The sequence below is a fragment of the Leguminivora glycinivorella genome, chromosome 21 (assembly GCF_023078275.1).
Source record: "Leguminivora glycinivorella isolate SPB_JAAS2020 chromosome 21, LegGlyc_1.1, whole genome shotgun sequence".
Taxonomy (NCBI): domain Eukaryota; kingdom Metazoa; phylum Arthropoda; class Insecta; order Lepidoptera; family Tortricidae; genus Leguminivora; species Leguminivora glycinivorella.
Window position 1 is genome coordinate 5,421,013 of NC_062991.1, and position 16,733 is coordinate 5,437,745.

General features: G+C 36.5%; 1 pseudogene; it reads right to left on the reverse strand.

Annotated features, from left to right (window-relative positions):
* Positions 1 to 1,160: 1,160 nt before the first annotated feature.
* On the reverse strand, positions 1,161 to 16,718 carry LOC125237586 (annotated as a pseudogene).
* Between the last annotated feature and the right edge of the window lie 15 nt (positions 16,719 to 16,733).

Sequence of the window (16,733 nt, forward strand, 5' to 3'; positions counted from 1 at the left end):
GTGAAACCCGATAAATGATAATTTGTCCTTGAAATAACAACATTGTGGAAATTACACATAGTTCGAATTTAAAAAACCAGTTTACTCAACTTATCGGGTTTCACCAGTAAACCCTCGAAATACGAAAGTTCTACTCCATACCATTCGCATTCCCGCTATAAAATAAAAGTAAGGCGTACGTCTTTGCAACATTGACCTTAAAGCGGTTTTGCACTACGTATAGTTTACAGAGTTTGATTTGAGCATTTTTCTAAAACTATTTGTCTCCAATTGGGTAAATTAGGTCTGGGTACGTAGCAGAATGGCACAAACGCTCACGAAACGAAACGCTCGTAGATAGATCTTTATCTCTCTTGCGTATTGGCGCGAAAGAGCCAGACTACCTTTCGCGGCGTTTCGTTCGCGTCGCAGAAATGCCATTCGGCTACGGACCTAAACGAAGATAGAAGAAAACCAGAAATATCAATAGGTATCATAATTATTTAATTATACGTACAAAATTATGTGTATTTGCTACACTACATAATCACATTAACAATAAAACTCGTCTAAATTTTATCATAAATCACTAACAAGCGTAACGTAGAGAAAAATTAGCCTTTCAAACAGAAAAGGGTCCATAAAATCGCTGTCAATAGAAATTGGCAACAATGTAAACAAACCATTATGTAAAAAATCAATATTTTTGCACAATTTTATTATTTTAAAGGTTGAGGATCATATATAATCATATATGAATTGATTAAATAAAACATGGATTTTGCCGGTATCTAATGAGTTAGAATGGAAATTAAAGATATTTTGACTACAAGGTTTGTTTACATTGTTCACAAATTCTATTTGACGGCGACTTTACGCTTCAAGCGCATGAACCTTTTAATCAGGTTTTTACTCTTGAAGCATAAAGCACTGGTCCCACCAAAATCGCGGCTATCGGCGGTAAATAACCTAACCACAAAATTAAAATTTTGAAAAAGCCCCCGACCGAGACCTAGTAGACCGATTTTCATGAAACTTGGCTAAGAACACTCCCGACTTACTCAGCTTTCAGACAAAAAAAACTAAATCCAAATCAGTTCATCCCTTCGGGAGCTACGATGCCACAGACAGACACACACACACACAGACAGACACGTCTAACTTATAACACCCCGTCGTTTTTGCGTGTTTAAAAAAAAGAGAGCGAGCGTCTTTTTTTTACACGGGAGTGACTATCTTTTTACACGACTGCCCCCATAAACGAGTGTATTGTTTTCAGCATTCATGTTTGTAAGTATGTATGTATGTATGTGAGTGTCTTTGTTCCACCATAATCTTCGTTTCTATCATAAACATGAAATAAATGTCATATACAAAGAAAAAGTGGCCAAGTGTCCCGAGCTGGAATCGAACCAGCGTCCTCCGTTTACGGACGGATACCTAAACCGCTCGGCCATCGGGTCACGAAGGCAAGGGTCGAAAATTCCATTTCCGAAGGCTTGTGGCGCCCTCTAAGGCCTTTGTCACTTTTTCTTTGTAGGTATATGATATTTATTTCATGTTTATGAAGTATAATAGTAGTGTGACTACTTAAAACACAAATTAAAATATTTTCTATGAATGGGCAGGGGTGGGGCAGCTGCGGAGACGGCTGAAATAAAAAAGATGACAAAATATCGGGGTCTCGGACACCAATACCATTTTAGGGCAGTTGGCGTCGAGACCATGGGGTCCAAGCGCCCATGAGGTTTTTAAATAGCTGAGCGCAAAGCTCAAAGAAACTACCGGTGACCAGAGAGCTGGCAGCTATCTCTCGCAATGCATTAGCATTGCTATTCAGCGAGGGAATGCTGCCAGCATCTTTGGCACCATGCCGCGGGGGCCCTATTTAGAAGTATTTTAGTTTAGTTTAGTTTTTAATTTAATTTTAAGTTGTTTTTTTTTTTAGAGTTAGATATTATTTATTTGTTATTTAAGTTTTGATGTCCATTAGAAATTATTCCTGAATATAATTTAATTTGTTCTTAGAGTTCGTTTCTATCGCGATAGCTCATCGCTACTCGCGTATGGTGGGACACGTGCCTTGAAAATAATAAATGTAGGGGAACCATTCACAATTATTGAAAGTTGAGCATTATAATTCTTAAATATAATTATTACGTACACAGTATCAAGTTATGTACAGTACAAATATCTAAAATCAGTCTTCCGGAGAACTGTCTTATATTACAAAATATATTAAATACACAAACTAATGTATACTTACCTTATACAAAGTTTATATCTCTTTATACTTGAGATAAGTTTCAAAATTATAGTATACAAGTCAATATACAGTACAATATCGAAATCTGTAATAAAAGTAGTTCATGGCAATTGAAACAACTGTCAAAATAATCTTCAATAGGGTCCACACAGAGCGAGGCAATGAGGAGGCACACTCAAAGGTTATGACAGATGGCGCCACCTTATTAGTCCATTGCACAGGTAAAGAATTTCATACGTGAAAGAGAGATGATTTTTTTTCTCTCTCACATATGAATGACAGTGACTAGGCACTTGCACAGGCGCCGCCTGGCGGGATAAATTGTCAGTGTGCCTCCTCATTTCCTACCCAAACCTGCTATGAAGACGTGCATCGGCCAAGGCAGGTTGCTAGGCCGAGCAAACGCGCGCACCGCGCTTACAAAACTATATACGTATAGACTATATTACTTATAGATCACTTTTTGTCAATTTAGACTATTATTATGATTCCTCCCTAGGTTTTTTCTTGGCCGCAAACTGTTCCCCCAAGATCTTCATAACTTGTGCACAAGTTTTGCCTTCTTTTACCGTCCCATAGTGTTCTTTAACGAACATGGAAAATTCACGACCCTCTTACAAGTGTGGACACTATATGTCTATGTTCTGGGCCACGTTTTTAACAATTTACACTATTATTAGGCGTGAAATACACTCGGGCGGAGAAAGACGAGGGGCGTGGAGCTTGTGTAATTTAGAAAAACGTCTCCTCAGTACATTTTGTATAGGAAAGACGTAAGACGTTTTTTAAATTACACTCGGATGGCGCGGCGCTGATTCCGTTCCGTGTCTTACGACGTGCGTCGCCTGTGTGTAGATAGTCTCTTATGATTCCTCCCTAGGTTTTTTCTTGGCTGAAAACTGTTCCCCCAAGATCTTCATAACTTGCGCATGGGTTTTACCCTCTTTCATGGTTCCATAGTTTTCTTTAACGTACATCGCGAATTCGTTCGGACCCGCCTTGCGAGCGGGCGTGGAGACGACATGGCCATCTTTGGTTTTTTTGTTGACTATGACGTTGAATGTGCCACGGCAGTAGCCACAGCATTTCTTGGTTACGTCTATGGATTTGGAGTGTCGTTGGATGCTGTAAAAGATGGTGTAATTTAGTTTATGGTAAATAAATACATACTTCGAAAATAAAGTAAATATGCACATACAATAGTAAGTAAATATTACAGGAATATTCTAACAAATCGACTGAGTCCTACGGTGCTTACCGAAAGGCCTTAAAGGAAAGAAGGCTTATATTTTGGGATCATGGGATGTATGCATACTAATATTATAAACGGGAAAGTGTGTGTGTCTGTTTGTTTGTCCGTCTTTCACGGCTACCAATTAGTCTAGGGCCCATTTCCAGAAACTAAATACAAGTTACAATTTACAAGTGGTCGTCAATGTCTAATTTGATAAGTTGGAAAGGGACTTCCGCTTGTAATTTGAGGTAGTAGGCCAGTATTATTGAGACAATATCCATACGAATGTTATAAATGGGAAAGTGTGCATGTTGTTTGTCGGTCTTTCACGGCAAAACGGAGCGACCAATTGACGAGATTTTTTAGTGGAGATAGTTGAAGGTATGAAAACCGGCCAAGAGCGTGTCGGGCCACGCTCAGTGTAGGGTTCCGTAGTTTTCCGTATTTTTCTCAAAAACTACTGAACCTATCAAGTTCAAAATAATTTTCCTAGAAAGTCTTTATAAAGTTCTACTTCAATCAAAAAACGATCTTAGTAAACCCTTATTCATTTTTAGATACCTATCCAACAATATATCACACGTTGGGGTTGAAATGAAAAAAAATATCAGCCCCCACTTTACATGTAGGGGGGGGGGGGTGTACCATAATAAAACATTTTTTTTCCATTTTTTATTTTTGCACTTTGTCGGCGTGATTGATATACATATTGGTACCAAATCTCAGCTTTCTAGTGCTAACGGTTACTGAGATTATCCGCGGATGGACGGACGGACAGACAGACATGGCGAAACTATAAGGGTTCCTAGTTGACTACGGAACCCTAATAAAAGAAACATGAAGGAAAAATGACATGTGAATATAACTGTAATTTGTAAAATGAAATTATTTGGTCAAAAAGGCTTTTCTTATCTTATCTTAGTTGAAGATATGGAGAGTGACAGGTTACTTTTCGTCTCTCTCTAACCTTAAGCATTCCGCAATTAAGCAAGCGGGGCAAAACTAGTACTATGGAATTATGTATGTACCTGTAGCCACACTTGCTGCACTTGTACGTGTATTTGAAGTGTATCTCCATATCGTGGCAGCGCGAAATGTCGCCCAACTCAGGAATCACTCGAAGAGCGCGGGATGCCCTGTGGACAAATTAAACATTGCAATTACTAGAGGGGTAGGCAGAGATCACGGATTTCCATTCGCTGCGATCCCAGCTAACCACAGCAAACGTTTCTCTCTCAGTTTCGAGTACTTTTAACCTGGCCTTCTGCAATATTTCCCCGATTTGGTCGAGAAAGGTTCGCCTAGGTCTTCCACTTTTACTCATTAGTCCGTTATCACATTATCATCCGATATCGGAAGGATTTCAATAGAAAAAAATCCAAGATGGTGTAATTTATGGGATATATCGGTCCTACATCCAATATCGGATCGGATAATGTGCAAACGCACTTAGGCTTTGTTTTTAGGGTTATGTATATAAATGGAACCTTTATTTTCTATGTGCACGACTGGTGCTTTACTAATTTTGTAACCCTATTCCATATAATGTTTTCTATGACTATTATGTTTAAATGTTATGGAAACATTATTTCTTTTATTTTAAATGTTTACCATTTCTTCCACAGCGGTCTGTTGCCAGCTCTCAATTCCGAGTCTAGCAACCAAGTGGCAGCGTGGCACAGTTCATGTATTAGCGTGTCTCTGACTCGTTGTGGCGTGTCCAACACTTTTAATGACAGTTTTATTAAGGATAAAGACTTGAAGAATAGACAATGTTTTCTCTACATTTTATAAAACTTCTATACTGAAATTCACCAATCTTGTCGGTTGTTCTTTGTCCACTTTTTTAGATTTGTTTTTTTTAACCCCCGACGCAAAAACGACGGGGTGTTATAAGTTTGACGTGTCTGTCTGTTTATCTGTCTGTTGTGTGTGTGTCTGTCTGTGGCATCTAAGCTAACGAACGGATAAACTGATTTAGATTTCATTTTTTTTGCTTGAAATCTGAATTAGTCCGGAGTGTTTTAGGCCTTGTTTGATGGAAATCGTTCGACTATGTCGGATTTTTTTTTTTCAAAATTTCAATTTCATATTAAATTGTATTGTAATGTGCTTACCATTTCTTCCACAGCGGTCCGTGGCCAGCTCTCAATTCCGAGTCTAGCAACCAAGTGGCAGCGTGACACAGTTCATGTATTAGCGTGTCCCTGACCCGTTGTGGCGTGTCCAACACTTTTAATGACAGTTTTATGGATGAAGTCCGGATCCGGTCGCCTCGAGACGTTTTTACTAGACGGTTCGTTGTGGTACTGAAATGAGAAGGAGTAAAGTTTGATTATAAATTCCCTGAAGACTCAACATTTCATTGTAAACGGGTCATTGATTTAATCTTTCACTATTTTTACTAATATTGCAAACTGGACTTAATAGGCTACTCGCCTCCTAGTCAAATCAGCTTCGTTTTAAGAACTGTCAAAACGAATTTGAACGACTTGCTTATATGGAATTTATATGAAATCGAATTGAGTGACGTTACGGTCAACTCAGTTACTTTATATATTTCTACCTGACTTATTAAAATATATAAATTGGATTTAAAAATAACTTCTGTCCATGTTTTTCTTATAATTATCTGATGCTTTATTTCGTGCATGGTTGTATAGTTGCATAGACCTCGCGGCGTGACGTTGATGTGTCTGTTAACTGTGGTGGATGCAACTGGCCCTTAGGCAACCTGCCGTCCTTTTTCTCCACGTTGGAGAAAAAGGGAGGCATACAGACCTATGATCATATTTCTATGATAAACATATGATAGTGGTTTGATCACATATAGACGCAAGCAACTGGCGTCCGCTTTTCTAGCTAAAAAAGCGAACAACCTTCAAAATATCAGGTTATTATAATAGTTATTTGTTATACAAGGGGGCAAAGTTGTATTTTAACGCCGAGTGTGGAATTGAAAAACGAGCAAGTGAAAGCAAAAAATGCGTTTATCACTGCTTCCAGTAGTTCCACAGGTGGTAAATCATCTTTATTACTAGATTCACCTACTTTTATCAATTTTAAAGCAGTTAATTTGACTTTATTCAAGGTCAAATTACTTTACCCACTAGTGGATAAAATGCGTTTTTACCCGCTGGTATTAAAGGACAAAACACGTGTGTAGTGAGGGGAAAATAAATAAATATTGGGGACACCTTACGCAGATCAACTTAGCGCCAAACTAAGCAAAGCTTGTACTATGGGCGCTAAGCGACGATATACATACTTAAATAAATAAATTCATACATATATACATAAAAAACATCCATGACTCAGGAACAAATATTTATACTCATCACACAAATAAATGCCCTTACCGGGATTCGAACCCAGGACCGCGGCTTAAAAGGCATATGTAACTCCTTGTAGACAGATAGTCTAAGAAATAAAAACCGGTCAAGTGCGAGTCGGACTCGCTCACCGAGGGTTCCGTACAAACTTTCAATAGTTGAATCATCAAAATGTTATTTATAGAACTCTACAGATTTGACTAAATCCCTCAAGACTCAATTTCCCACATAACAAGATTAACAAGTAATATTTTAATATCCAATTTTATTGTTAGACAACGTCCAAATAAAATCAAGACTATTCGACTTCAATAGTTTACGATTTACGACATGTCGCAAGGACGCTCCTGAACCGACCTCATTATATCAGGAAAAACGCGATGTAGGAAATGAGCGTTCAACGTTCAGCGACATCTATGGAAGCTAGTATGGAAGATGATTTTTATGGAATAATTGTTTATTGCGTGAACCGATTTTAACCATTTTGCCTCTATTTGAAAGCAGGTAATTTCATTGTTATTTCGTTGAAAAATACAGGTACAATAAACACCCGCAAGGGTGTTGAAAATGAAAATGTAAATCAGAAAGGTTTTTTATAATTAAAAAAAAAGTTTTCAAGATACGTGTACGATTTTATTTTTCCTGTAATATTCATTATAATAGCCCTGTTTGGTGAAAATTTTACAAATTTATGTTGGTAAACTTCGGTGATAAGGGGGGGGGGGGGGGACGGTATTTTTTTTTACATTTTCCTTCAAAAAACATTTTTTTCCACAACCAAAAAATTATAAAAAATAGTTTTGATATGTACAATTTGAGTTCTTTCTAACGATACCCCACTTGACCTAGTTACTTTAAATTTTCTGTTTGCCCCCCCTTTCATTTTGGCCATTTTCTATCATTTATATTAATTAATTTAAAAAAGATACTTTCAACTTGTAGAGGTTCACAATGTTTATAATTATTCCAAATTTCATATCGATAGCATAAGTAGTTCTCGAGATATTTAACAATGTCACAGACGGACAGAGTCGCACCATAAGGGTTCCTGTTGTACCTTTTTGGTACGGAACCCTAAAAAATGTACCTCAAAACCATACAAAAAAAGGTACGGTGACCTAGATGGCGATACACCTTTGGGGGACGCTCGGCTAGATGGCGGATAATATTTGACATTTTAACACATATCAAGCTAAGAATATGGGCCGAATTGTCAAAACTGAAGTTCAAAACAGACAGTAACTCTCTATAATACTCAATCCTCTTTGCTACCGACTGAGCCAGACCGGTCGTCAAAAATATATGAGATATAGCACCGCTCGCCATCGACAGGGCGCTCATCCACACACCTTGCAACCTAAATGGTCGCGCACCGTGCGGTTTCAGAGGAATTTCCTCCCACGAACGCTCCGGCTGTGGAATGAGCTCCCTGTCGAGGTATTCCCGACGAACTACAGAATGGGGTTCTTCAAAAAAGGAGTGTACAAGTTTCTAATGGGTCGGCAACGCGCACGTGACACCCCTTGAGTTGCGGGCGTCCATAGGTTACGGTGACCGCTTTCCATCAGGCGGGCCGTATACCTGTTTGCCACCGACGTGGTATAAAAAAAAAGAAGATATTTGTACTTACCCAGCGGTACTCCTGAGTTTGCTGTCCCACACAATGGGTAGATCGTTGTCGAGGTGTTATTGAAAACTACCCTATTGAATTCCTCGTATAACCTGAAATACGGATTAGCAAGTTTTATTTTTAGCCACGCTTCCTCAAAAATGGTGTAAATATTGAACCCAATGTATGTTGTGATTTATTAACAGTGATCGGAACAAAACCTTAGAGCTGACATAAATTTAAAATAAAACCAAGATAATATTATTGTTGTCTATTAGACAGTCCCAATCGGTAGCATCACTCAGAAGATCTTATCTATATAACTTATTATATTCTTAATTAGCTCTTGTTGCCTGTATTCTTTCTTCATTCAATACCTAATGTTAATTTCAATTATACTAGTGACATTTCATTAAATCTTTACACCTATTCGTTGCCAAATATACATTTTGTAAATCTAATTAGACGTAATAAAATAGTTGCAATTAATTTTAAATGACTGAGTGATCATAATATCACTGACATCCTGTTTTCACACGTCTACCTAGACTGAATATATTAAGGGACACACTATTGTATACCAAGATCTTTTGTAACCATATGTTCATTGTGAATAAACGATTTCATTCATTTCATTCATTCATTCAAGAGGAATTTGCATAAGTTATGGCTATCTAATGACTTGTGTACTGGTTGAGTACTAATTATTTAATTTAATTATGATATTGTATATATTTGTATTTATGTATGTATATATATATATATATTTTTTTTTTTTTTTAAATATAAGGTATATATGTATATTTATGTATTTGTATATATTGGTATAATAGGCTGCATGTTCTAATTATTACTGGGGTAATAATTGAACTATATATATATATATATATATATATATATATATATATATATATATATATATATATATATATATATATATATATATATATATATATATTTTTTTTCTTTCTTTTCTGTACAGTGTTTATTTGTCTATCATGTTTTTATTACTTTTTTCCTCTCAATTCGCTCAAAGGTTGACTGGAAGAGATCCCTTATAGGGATAAGTTCGCCTTTGTACACCATAACTATACTGTATTTCTATGTCCTAACTTGTCTTATGTACAATAAAGTGTTTACATACATACATTATTTTCAGATCAATGTTAAATTTGATTCTATATCAAATCCAAGATTATCAATACATTACTACAAGGATATTAATATTTTCATGGCTGTAAGCACTCTATAATATCCACTTAGCAAGTTTTGTTAAAGATTTGCTCCCATAGTTCCGATCACTGCTTATTACAATCAAGGACGCAAAAACAAAAACACGCAAAAATGCCCGTTATTTTGAAAACATAACAGAATTTGTGAATTGGGTTCGTTCACATCATGCGCGGATCCAGGGAGGGAGAGGGGGAAGGGGGGGGGGGGTCATGGGGGCGTCGTCCCTGGGGCCTGGGCCTTTACCACGTGACCCTCCCCTGGGCACGAAGCTGTATCGCGCTTTGTTCCTATACAGTCTAGCATTTATAATTATATGGCATATTGAAGTATAGGTTAAAATTTGTGTATGTTGCATGGAACAGGGAAAAAAATTCTAAGTAGTCAACATTTTTGCGAGCTTTGATTACATTAAATTTGTAAATGTTATGCCATGTCCTATCTTAGAGATAAGAGGTTTAAGAGTGAATAATAAATCATCATCATCCTCCTTGCGTTATCCCGGCATTTGCCACTGCTCGTGGGAGCCTGGGGTCCGCTTTGACAACTAATCCCAAGATTTGGCGTAGGCACTAGTTTTTACGAAAGCGACTGCCATCTCACCTTCCAACCCGAAGGGTAAACTAGACCTTACTGGAATTAGTCCGGTTTCCTCGCGATGTTTTCCTTCACCGAAAAGCGACTGGCAAATCAAATGACCTTTCGCACATAAGTTCCGAAAAACTCATTGGTGCGAGCCGGGGTTCGAACCCGCGACCTCCGGAACGAAAGTCGCACGTACTTACCGCTAGGCTACCAGCGCTTCTTCAAAAGTGAATAATAAATATTGGTATTTAAAGTATACATGTCTATCTTTAGTTGACATTTAGAGTCATTTGCATCGCTAAAGTAATTTTAAGACTTCTTTTTTTATATTTGTACTTTTCTATAATATGATGTGTAGTTTTTAGTTGAAAATCGATATTGAGAGACCTTATACATCTCTAATCATTGTAATAGCGTTATACTTGTACCTAATTTGCAATTTGGTAGAATTAGTATTATCAATTGTAATTTCAATTCAACTTGTAAATAATAATATATTGACGTGTAAAAGTGCCTCTGTAGCCTATTTGCTGAATAAATGATTTGTAATTTGTAATTTGGTAGAATTAGTATTATCAATTGTAATTTCAATTCAACTTGTATATTGACGTGTAAAAGTGCCCCTGCGCCCTTTTTGCTGAATAAATGATTTGTACCTAATTTGTAATTTGGTAGAATTAGTAATATTAGTATTTTCAATTGTAATTTCAATTTAACTTGTATATTGACGTGTGGCCTAATTTGCTGAATAAATGATTTGTAATTTGGTAGCAATTTGTTTATAAGAATACCTGCGCGTGAGTTGTTCTCGAAGATTCTTGTAGTTGTCTCTGTACTGGAAGGCTTCTGGGTGACACCGCCACGACGGAACGTTGTAGTCTGAAAGATAACCATATTTTCTTATTGAAACTATATTTTTAAATAATAATAATACTCGGCCCGTAGGTGATACTATTTACCAGCTTAGGAAAAGAAATCTTAAAAAGTAAATAATAATAAAGACTTTTATTCAATGGTTTGAAGTGTTGAACACAGGTACAGTCAACCAATTGGAACCCTAGGCCACTGTAGAACTATGTCATAGTGACGTTTATAAATCAGATTGTAAGAAATCTCTTACTGCTTGTCATTTTGACACGGTTGTAGAGTGGCCTAGGGTTCCAATTGGTTGACTGTACATTATAAAACTACACAGGCATGCTTACTGTTAAGACCTATAGATCTTAACAAGACGGTGGACAAATTAGGCCATGAAAAGCGATGCCTGCCTATTTTTCCGATCAGCTATACGCCACCTGGGCGAAAAGCATCTAGAACTAATACAAATCATTAAAAAGTTATTTTGACCAAATAGATGTCCAAATTACTGGGTGTAAAAGTGAAATCTACCAAGAAGTTCATATGTATTTAAATAAGTAATCATTACATTCCCTTAAGTTTATTTCATAATTTATGCCAAGTGCGGCACTGTTCAGTAGCTATAGTAGAGGGACATTGTCATAGGGACACTCTCTTAATTTTCGATAGCCTTACAATAAACATAAGTATTAAAAATCATCCTTGCATCCTCGCGCCTCAACACTGCCGCCATTTGTAGCACGCACAAAATTTACATCCTGGCACACTTACTCCATTACAAACTAATTGAAAAGGTTAGTGGCTCAGCTAATGTCAGCCAGAGGGCCTCGAGGCGAACTAGTCAAATCAGCTTCTTTTTAAGAAATGTGAAAACGATTTGCTAATATGGAATTACTATAAAATACTGAGGAGTGACGTCACGATCAATTCATTTACTTTATATCTTTCTTTGACTTATAAAATAGAAATTATGTTTAACCATAACTACTGTCCATGTTTTTCTTCTAATTACGGGGTGCTTTATTTCGTGCACTGCATAAAATATTTTATTTTAAGTATAGGAAACTAGCCTATTGTGAAACATCAAAATGAACACTAAGAGCCTTCTATTGCATTATTGTGCCGAACACGGGTACTTTTCCTTAAAAGCTGATTTGTGATTGTTACCTGCCAAAGATGCCATAAAAGTCAGTCTTTTAACATTATCGGGAGTAACAGCAACATTTTCCACCTTCTTTGCCAAACTGTCCACATCTTCTTCCAAATACTTCACCAGTTCTGTCACAGATTTACCCGGCGGTAGTTTCTTCTTGACAGTCGAGTTGACATTCCGTTTGACAGGTTTCTCAGTCTTTTTGACAGTCGGTTGAGGTGTAGCAATTTTCTCTGTAAATAATTTCTTCTTCGACGATTTCTCTCCTTCAACACCTTTGATCAAATGTTTTCTGTCCGAATCTGTCAAATATAATTGTTTAGTCTTTTTAATTTTAACATGAATATTCTCTTTATCACTGTCATCATCATCATTGAAGTTTAGTTTCTTTGAGACTCCATCGAAGTTTTCATTTTTATGTGAAACAGTTTTAAATAAACTCGGTATGGACTTCCAAACTTCACCGTATATGTCGTCAAGTAATTTCTTTTGGGATTGATGAATTTTTTTATCGAGCACTTTTCTAGCGACTCGTTGGCTTTGTCTTTTGGTGTGGTGGGTACGGGTGCGGTTCTCGGGGTGGCACATAGTATTTGCTGGGCCGGTGACCATCCTAATATACTGGGTCTTGATTTTAAATTCTCTCGTAGAGGAGATTCGTTGGAGCAGTTAAAGGAAACCTGGAATTTTAACTGGATCTTGTACACATTTTTTTTAATACTTATAAACATTTTTATTTAGATAAACATATTTACATAATTATATAAGAAACTAAGACTAAACATAAAAGCTTAGATAATGTCTAAAATAGGCCCTTGAGGCATTGTACCAAGGATACTGGCGACATTTCCTCGCTGTATCGCAATGCTGACACGTTGTGCGAGGAAGTCGCCAGCTCTTCTGTCACCAGTTACCTCAACAAGACGCTTCGCGATTTCTGTGAACAACTTGTTCGCGCTGGGACCCCATGGACCTACAGTTTCTACGCCAAAAGGTACAAAAAGGTATTCTTTGCCAAGACTTTTGTATTTATTACGTTTGTACACATTTGATATTTGCCTGTCAGTTTTAAGGTGAAAGAATACATCATCAGGGAACAAGTGTAATTATATTTTTTTTCTTTTCTAGTTTACCCTCTAGATTAGAAAAACGAGTGCCTAGGTAATTCCCGAAATTAGCTGCCAAGAGGACCCCACGTTCCCATGAGCCATAAATACCATGGCTCATAGGAACATGGGGTCCTAAAATGCTAGCAAAATAGAATAAAGAAGTTACTTACATTACCAGCCTTGCTGGGTTGTTTCACTGCTTTTGGCAAGTCATTTTCAAATTCGTCCGAGTCATTTATAACAATTGGCGATCCCAGTTTAGGTGTGGATTGTATCTGCAATTATACATGATGATTAAAATCTAGAAGGATATACATAGTTATTATAGAAAAATTCAAAGAGTTTAAAAGACCGCTGTATGTGGCGTTTGTAGACTACTCAAAAGCGTTCGACAGCTTAATACACACATCAATATGGAAAGCGCTGAATAGCAACAACATTAATGAGAAATATATTAACATCATCAAGAACATATACTCCAACAGCGTCAGTAGAGTGAAACTGGAGAGACTAGGAGAGGAATTTAAAATTGCTAAAGGTGTCAGACAAGGGGACCCCCTCTCTCCAAAACTATTTATAGCGGTGCTGGAAGAAATATTTCAAAAACTTCAATGGGAAAAGAAAGGTATATGGATATCAAACAAAAAACTCACGCATTTGAGGTTTGCGGACGATGTCGTTCTATTTAGTGAAACGGCCAAGGGTATGGAAACAATGCTAACGAGCCTAAACGCAGAGAGTCAAAAAGTAGGCCTCCACATGAACGCGTCTAAAACAAAAATTTTAACTAACAGTCACAAAACATGTATAACTGTAGAAGGAAAAGCAATAGAATATGTGAACAACTATGTATACTTAGGAAAAATGATTTCATTTGACCCTAACAGCAACGAAAACGAGGTAGATAGGAGGATAAACATAGCTTGGAGAAAATACTGGTCACATAAAGAAATCCTAAAAGGAAATTACAGTTTAAAAATAAAGAAAATAGTCATGGATTCCTGCATACTACCCAGTTTGACATATGGATGCCAGACATGGGTTTTCACCGAGAAAGTACGAGGAAAAATCTTATCTTGCCAACATGGGATGGAGAGAAGCCTTTTAAACCTAAAAATAATAAATAAAGTCAGAAACACTGTTATTAGATCGCAAACAAAAGTAACAGACGCACTGCAGTATAGCTTAAGGCAAAAATGGAGATGGGCCGGACATTTGGCAAGGTACAAAGAGGTGGACTGTTCTGGCAACCAAATGGAAAGGTCCTCTTGGAAAAAGAAACAGAGGGAAACAAAGAAAAAGATGGAATGATGACATCATAGAAACCGCAGGAAATAATTGGGAGCATATTGCGGAAAACAAAATAAAATGGAAGAAGATGGAGGAGGCTTTTACCCTCAAGGGATCACACATCAATATATAATAAACAAAATAATATAACAAAATAAATATGGGATGTGTGAGACCAAAGCTAAATAATAATAATAATACATAGTTATTTAAAGTAAGGAACAATAGTTATTTGTTTTACAAGGGGGCAAAGTTGATTAACCGCACGTGCCAATATTGATACCCGAGCAAACGAAAGATTCCAATATTGAACCGCGAGCGTAGCGAGTGGTTCAAAAAGTGGAATCTTGAGCGTTGAAGGGTTTCAAAAACAAGCTTTGCCACTGAATGAAACACAAAATTTTTCACCACACCAACACAAACAAAATACTTACTAGAAAACATGAAACTAAATCAAATCCATCAATTTATTCAATATTTATAAACTATGTGAACTATGTGAGGTGTGCAATAAAGAGTATTGTATTGTATTGTATTGTATTTATAGTTCATAATCACCATTTATAGGTAAATTCTACCAGGCAGCTTAAGACATCAAGTAAAAATTTGTATGAAATTACTTTGCACTCTTGTGGATAAAATGCAATTTTCAAATAGCAAAGAATGCCTTTATTAGTTGGTGTGGTGAAAATCTAATTATTTTTTGATTTCTTTTCTTTGTCGTTTCAAATATAGTTATTTGTTTTACAAGGGGGCAAAGTTGTTGTTTAACCGTACATGCCTATATTGATACCGGAGCAAATGCTCCAAAAAGTTGTTCCATTGTTTAGACTTATATTGACCGGGATATAGACCGTGATTACCTCTTTGTTTTTTATTGTGGTCCTAATATTTCGACACATTTGCATGTATCATGATCACTATCTATATCCCGGTCAATATAAGTCTAATGAATCTTACATTCTTTGTCTGGCGAGAGTGTAACATTCACAAGGTCTCTAACAGTCTCTTCTGATTTGAAACATATATGTGACCATCAGTGTTTTCAGTCTGTCCTATCTTGGCCGACAACTCAATAATACCCCACCCCAAGGGACAGGGTTCTGCAGTGCAAAAGAAGGGATGTATCGAACCGCCAAATAGAATTTTATGTTACGCAGTATGATTTTCATTACAACGTGAAGAGCATGTGAATTAAGCGTGCAATTAGTCATGCCAAATAAGGATTTGTTTTCATATATTTTATCAAATACCTATTAGATTTAACATTCGATTTTTCTATCAATTAATGTAATTAATTACTTTTATCTATTGTTTGACAGACATTTATGACGTAAACATTGAAATATCAGCTAAAATCAAAGGTTATGTGCAAAATATTGTCAACAGTCACAAACTTAATGCATTAATATATGCTATAACCTAACCACAATATAAAAATTTTGAAAAACCCCCAACACAGTGGACCGATTTTCATAAAGCATGGCTAAGAACACTCTCAAATAACTCACCTTTCACACAAAAAAACTAAATCTTTATTCATCCGTTCAGGAGCTCCGATGCCACAGACAGACAGACCGACAGACAGACAGACACGTCAAACTTATAACACCCCGTCGTTTTTGTTGATAGACCAAATGTCACATTAAAGTTCTTGAACCATCTAAATGTAGCTTTATTAATTTTTCTGTTATTTAATTTCGAATAGCTTACCCACTTAGCTACATTCATGAATTTATGAAATATTTATGTACTTACATGAGGAAAGTCTAGCCTTAGCCTGTCAAACGAATCGTCTAGAATAAACACATCAGAACTTCGATTTGGTTTCATTTCTTCAAGCTTCGTCTTGTTTTTCTTTAAAGATAGTTTATTGAAACCTAAAAATTATACAAATTACAATGTGTTGAAGTACTTATAATGTTTTAACACGCTTTTCGTCACGAGGTACTTACGGCTTCTGATTTGTGGTCTTTTTGTTTCCATTTTGCTTTGTTGTTACTAAGAAGTGCGTGGAAAGTACAAAATAAATAAAATAAAATAATCAATACATGATTGAGCTTGAAGAAAGTTGTAGCCGTTACTTTC